This window comes from Anomalospiza imberbis, unplaced genomic scaffold, assembly GCF_031753505.1.
Source record: "Anomalospiza imberbis isolate Cuckoo-Finch-1a 21T00152 unplaced genomic scaffold, ASM3175350v1 scaffold_45, whole genome shotgun sequence".
Classification (NCBI taxonomy): Eukaryota; Metazoa; Chordata; class Aves; order Passeriformes; family Viduidae; genus Anomalospiza; species Anomalospiza imberbis.
Genome location: NW_027100060.1, coordinates 363,466 through 369,273, shown reverse-complemented (window position 1 = coordinate 369,273; position 5,808 = coordinate 363,466). Strand labels below are relative to the sequence as shown.

At 60.6% G+C, this 5,808-nt stretch overlaps 1 long non-coding RNA gene across 1 annotated transcript; it reads left to right on the top strand.

Moving 5' to 3' along the window:
• The first annotated feature begins 3,823 nt into the window (after nt 1-3,823).
• On the top strand, nt 3,824-5,142 carry LOC137466859 (uncharacterized). The gene is made up of 3 exons (XR_010995313.1): nt 3,824-3,999; nt 4,255-4,404; nt 4,593-5,142. It is a non-coding gene; the product is annotated as an uncharacterized lncRNA (long non-coding RNA).
• Nucleotides 5,143-5,808: the final 666 nt, after the last annotated feature.

The following is a 5,808-nucleotide window of genomic DNA, read 5'->3' as shown; positions in this document are numbered from 1 at the left end:
TGTCCCCATTGCCAGCAAAAGGTGGGAAAACCCAGGCTGGCTGGGAATAGGGGTCTCAGATGTCCTCGGTGTTGAGGAAAGGAGGGGCTGGGCGCTAGGAAAGGCAGGAATAGGGGTCCAGGGGGTCTCTGGGTGAAGGAAAAGGGGGCTCTGGGGCCTGGAGGGCCGGCATGGCCAGGAAAGGGGTGCAGGGCTCCCGGGGCCGCCAGGGGCTGCTCCCAGCAGGAGCCCAGTTGCTGCCAGTCACTCCCCATTATGATACAATTTGCCCCCAGCGCTGTCCCCGTTGTTCCCAGTGCCATCCAGTGTTTTCCCAGTTCTCCCAGTTGCCCCTAAATTAGTCCCAGTCACTCCCAGTACGATCCCTGTATGAGTCCTGTATGATCCCAGTCTCTCCCAGCAGGGCCCCAGTCACTCACCCTTGTCCCCAGTTGCCCCCAGCGTGGTCCCAGTTACCCCCAGCACATTTCCAGTGGCTCCCAGTGTGTCCCAGTCCTAGTGCTTGTTCTGGTGCTTTCCATGAACTGACTGAACTCTTGATTTATGAACCAATGCACTAGATGTGGAATCCTCTACACTGAACTCAGAAACAAATGCCCTCTGTCAGAGCATTTTCATCTTCTAGATCACTTTCAAGATGGCCATGCGGATGTTGCAATGATTATCACACAGCTCTCCATTTCTGGCTGCAGGCTCTGCAGATTCTTTCTCTGCATTCAGTCCGGCTTGCATTCCCTGACAATTCCTGGTACCCCCTCATGGTTTCTTAGGGTAAAACAGTAACAATGAAAACCTTACCAATGGCACAACTGCCCAGCCCACAAGGAAAAGAAAGAACAAGCTGTCAAATCCTTCAAACATTTGCCCTGCTATGCTGCAAGAGTTGAGCTGCACACACGTTGTGGAAAGCCAAGAGAAACTGCAGCTGGTGGCACATCTTGTGACAGAAGCTGCACCTTGTTCTCCAGGAAAGGTTCTTGGAAAGAGCAAACAGGAGTGTGGAGAAGATTCTGGGAAAACTGAAACAGCTTTTAAGAAATGAAATGAAAATGGCAAGAAACAACTGAAGATGTTTTTCTCTGTTTTTTTTATGCTCCTCTTTTCCATCTTGAACTACTGCTCCATCCCCTTAATCCAAATAGATCTCATCTCTAAGATTCATTACTTGGCGAATTTTAGACCCTGTAAAATACCATGAGCTACACACAGTTTCACAGTTTGCCTTCCCCATTTTCGTTTTGGTTTTTTTTGGGGTTTTTTTGGGTTTTTTTGGTTTTTTTTTTTTTTTTTTTTTCTTTAGGGTTTTTTTGGTTTTTTTTTGTTTTTTTAATCATTGCTGGAGAGGTAAGTGCAGTGCCTGGGTAAGGTACAAATTCTGCATTCAGGGAATGTGCTCCGATAGGGTTTGATCCTCAGCGGGGACAAGGCACAGCAGCGCTCAAGGTGATACCTATGCCCCTGTGCAGGAGTCCAGACTCTGGGTCTGGGCTGAACAGGGCAAAGTTCCCGTGTTTGGACAGGCTCAGGGGCTGCCCCTGGGGAGCGGGGGGCTGGGCGCGGGGGCGAGCGGGCAACGGAAAAACGGACACGGGGACAAACGGCCCCGGAGCTTCAGTTGCAGCGGCAGCAGCAGTGGCAGCAGCAGCGGCAGCAGCAGCGGCAGCGAAAGCAGATAGTCTATCGACCCCCTCGCACTCCTCTCCCTCTCCCGCAGTCCCGCACCCTCTCCTGCTCTCCCTTTCACGGTGTCCCCTCCTCTCCCAGTCTCCCTCTCCCCTGCTGGCCTGGGCCATGTCCCCAGCCCGTCACCGGCCCCGTCCCCGCCCCAGTTCCCGTCCCCGTCCCCGGCCGTCCCGCCGGGGTCTCGCCTCCGCCTGGCTCTGGGCGTGCTGGCGGTGGCGCTGCTGGGCGGGCATCAGTGCCTGGGGCTGGGGCGGCACCGCAGCCCTCTGGCTCCGCCTGGCCCGAGCCCGGCCCCGGCCCCGACGTGGGCTCCAGTCCCGGCCCCGGCCCCGGCTCCTCCCGGGCCCCGCGGAGGACACACGCGGCGCGGCCGCTCCCGCCGCCCCCGCTGCGGCTTCCCCGGCCCGAGCTCCGCCGCTCGGCACCGCGGCCGCCGGCCCTGAGCCGCCGCTGTCCCGTTCCAGGGACAGAACGCCTCGGGGGGGCCGGCCCGGGGCGCTCGGGGGGTGCTCAGGGGCCGCTCCTGGCCCCGGGCCGAGCGCTGACAGCCCCGTCCCGCCCGCAGGGAAGGCGCAGGAGGAGGCCCTGCAGGAGCGGTACCGGCTGGGTTCGCTGCTGGGCAGAGGCGGCTTCGGCAGCGTCTTCGCGGCCACGCAGCTCTCGGACAGCGCCCCGGTGAGCGGCGGGGCCGGCGGCGGGCACAGGAGGAGGGGGCGGAGGAGGAGGAGGAGGAGGAGGAGGAGGAGGAAGGGAAGGAGGGGGAGGAGGAGGGGTAGGAGGGGAAGAAGGAGGAGGAGGAGGTGGAGGAGGAGGGAAGGAGGGGGAGGAGGGGGCTGGGCAGGGCAGGTGGCGAGCTCAGCCCGCTGCTGCTCTTGGCTTGCAGGTGGCCATCAAAAGGGTGCCAAGGAACCGCGTCCGGCACTGGGGCGAGCTGGTGAGTGAGCGGGGCCAGCGGCAGAAGCTGGGCGGGGATGAGCCGAGGCCCGGCAGGCTGGAAGCCACCAGGACACCTCGAGGGAGAGCAGGCGTGGGGCCAGCGCAAGGCGCAGAGCATCCCGGGCCGGGTGAGGGGTTCCCGACCCCCGGCACGGCATCAGCCCCACTGACGGCATCGCGCTCCTCCCGCAGCCCGACGGCACCAGCGCACCCCTGGAGGTCGTGCTGCTGGCCAAGGTGTCCACTGGCTTCCCCGGTGTCGTCCAGCTGCTGGAGTGGAAGGAGCTCCCCAGTGATGTCTTGATGGTGCTGGAACGCCCGGAGAGGTGCCAGGACCTGCACCATTTCATTCAGGAACGGGGGTTCCTGTCTGAGGAGTTGGCGCGGGATCTGTTCCGCCAGGTGCTGGAGGCCGTGCGGCACTGCACCAGCTGCGGGGTCCTGCACAGAGACATCAAACCAGAGAACATCCTGGTTGACCTGGCCACCGGGCAGGCCAAACTGATTGACTTTGGCTGCGGCACCTACCTGCAAGACACAGCCTACACTCGTTTTGCAGGTGAGCCCACGCAGGGGTGTGCTCTCAGTCCCGTCATCTCAGGGCCCAACACCTCACAGCCCAAGCTGGGTGTGGCAGCGGGGATTCTCCCTTTTGCTGCCCTTCATGGCACTGAGATTTCAGCTGAGTTGCTTTTGAGCAGGGCTGGGTGGGGAGACAGCTTCCAGTCCTGCTGGCAGCCTTTGCCCACCACTCTGCCCAGGACTGGGGCTGGGGCTGGGGCAGCCAGCCCAACAAAAACACCCGTGGGTGGGGGTAGCAGAGAGGGGGGCCGGAACCTGTGTCCCAGCCGGTTTGGTGTGCAGGTGACAAAGGGCTTGGACTGCTCCACTCACCTGGTTTGGTTTGGATTCATAATGTTTTTGGGGCAGTGCAGGCAGGGAGGATGAGGGCATGGTTTTCCCAAGCAATGAGTGGGTTTTTTCCCGTCATGGTCGGGCCTTGACAGGACTTCTGCTGCCCTCTTCCAGCACCAGTGGCTTCTTTTCCATCCCCGAATCTGTACACAAGTCCCAGGTGCTGGTGAGAGGGCAGCGGTCACCCCGTGTGCCACTGGGGCAGCCCCCACACACCCAGGGATGCTGGGGCCAGGCTCAGGGAGCAGCAGCGTCCCCCTGATGAACCCCATCTGTATTCCATAGGAACACGGTCATACAGCCCACCAGAATGGACCCAATTTGGCTGGTACTACGGCAAGCCAGCTACCATCTGGTCCCTGGGCATCCTGCTGCACCAGATGGTCTGCGGGGAGCACCCTTTCAGGAGGAGCCAGAACATCAGCTGGGACCATCAACTCTCGCTGCCACAACGGCTCTCTCAAGGTGGATCCTCATCTCTGGCCACGGGGGCAATACCAGTGCTGGGAGACAGCAGCAGCTCGTGAGCATCCCTCTCTGGCAGCTGCTGAGGAGGTGGCACATGTCCTGCTCTCCTGCTCTCCTCCAAAACAGGGAATTGATGGGGACGTTTAGGCCCAGCTCTGAGCACATCCAGCATGGCCTGGGCACGGGAATAGTGGGGCAAAGCCAACAGGAGCCTTCTCCAACTGACCGGCGGTTTCTGGTTTCTCTGCCCAGAGTGCCAAGATCTGATCAGGCGGTGTTTATCCATGCTGGACTGGGACAGGCCCTCTTTAGAAGAGCTGTTCTGTGATCCCTGGCTGCAGGATATTGATCTGCCCTAGAAGAAGGGAGAGAGCCACAGGCACGCTTTGATGCAAGGCCCTGGTAAGTTACAGCTCCACACATGCCTTGGCAATGAGAAGCAAAGGAACCCAGACATTTTGTCCTGCCTGTGTCACTGCCCAGGGGTCATCAGATGGGAACACGCAGCCCTTGTGCTGGAGCTCAGCTGCTCTGCCTAGCACTGGTGGCCACCATCCGAGCTGGTTTTGCTTGTCCTGGTTCCCTGACAGCTGGGGCCCTGGGCAGAACCCTGACAGCCTGGGCTCACCCCAGGGAAGGAGAAGGAGCCCCTGGAGAAGCTGTACCAGGTGGGGCTGCTGCTGCTGGGGACACGGAGGATGACATCAAGGATGACAACCTCTTCCTCCACCTGGTCACCGGCAGCTGAGGATGATGGACTTTGATTCTGGCACCTTCTCCAAAGCCAGGCTGCACAGGGAATGTGCAGATGAGTCCACACGCAGGGGGATGCTCCCAGATTTGGGCATTGCACAGCCTGGCCAGGAACCAAAGGTTCCCCCCTTTGCTGGGGCGGATGCAGCTGATCCTTCAGTCCGCTGCCAGGCTGCTTTTGGCAGGGCTGGGGGGATGGGCTGGGGTGCTGATGAAATGGGAGTGGGCTCCTGGCCCTGCCAACAGCCCCAGCACCCACCGTGCCCCGGGCTGGGGCTGGGGCAGCCAGCCCGACACAAACAAACCCCCATGGTGGGAGCAGAGGTGGGACTCCAGAACCTGTGCAGGGGCTGCTTTGCTTTGCAGGCAAGGAAGGGCTTGGGCTGCTCCACTGCCCCTGTTTGCTTGGGATCACCGTTATTTTGGGGGGCAGTGCAGGGGGGAAGGGAGAAAAGCCTGGGCTTCCCTCACCTGTGGGTGGGTTTTTCCCTGGCATGCAGGGGTTGGGCCTTCCTCAAGCCTCTGACAGAGATAAGATTTTGGACCTTTTTTCTTGTTCCCCTTTTTGTCTGTAATCTATTTTCAATCATTTGTTGTGTGTTTTTCTAGAGGAAGCTTTCCAGGTGGGGTCCAGTCTGGATGGGGAAGTGCTTGGGAGCAGCTGTGGCGTGGATGGGCCGTGCCCTTGGAGAAGGCTGAGGACATCGTTTGGGACCAGCTTTTCTTCCAGCGTGATGTGGGTCTTGTCTGCTTGGCATGGTGGGATCAGAGCTTTGGGGAGATGGCAGCGAGCACAGGAGCATCCTGCTCTGGGCAGCTGCTGAGGGCTGGATGTGCCGTGGCTGGCTGCAGGCTGGGCACATGTCCTGCCCTCCTGCTCTGCTCCCAAAGGCAGCAGGGATGGGCAGCTCTGGGCACAGCTCTGGGCACGGCCAGCACGGCCTGGGCACCGCGGGCGGCTGGGACAAGGGGACAGGAGCCTTCAGCTGACGGGCGCTTTCTGGTTTCTCTCCTTGCAGCCGGGCTCTGCGGGTGCTGAGGCTGCTCTGGGCT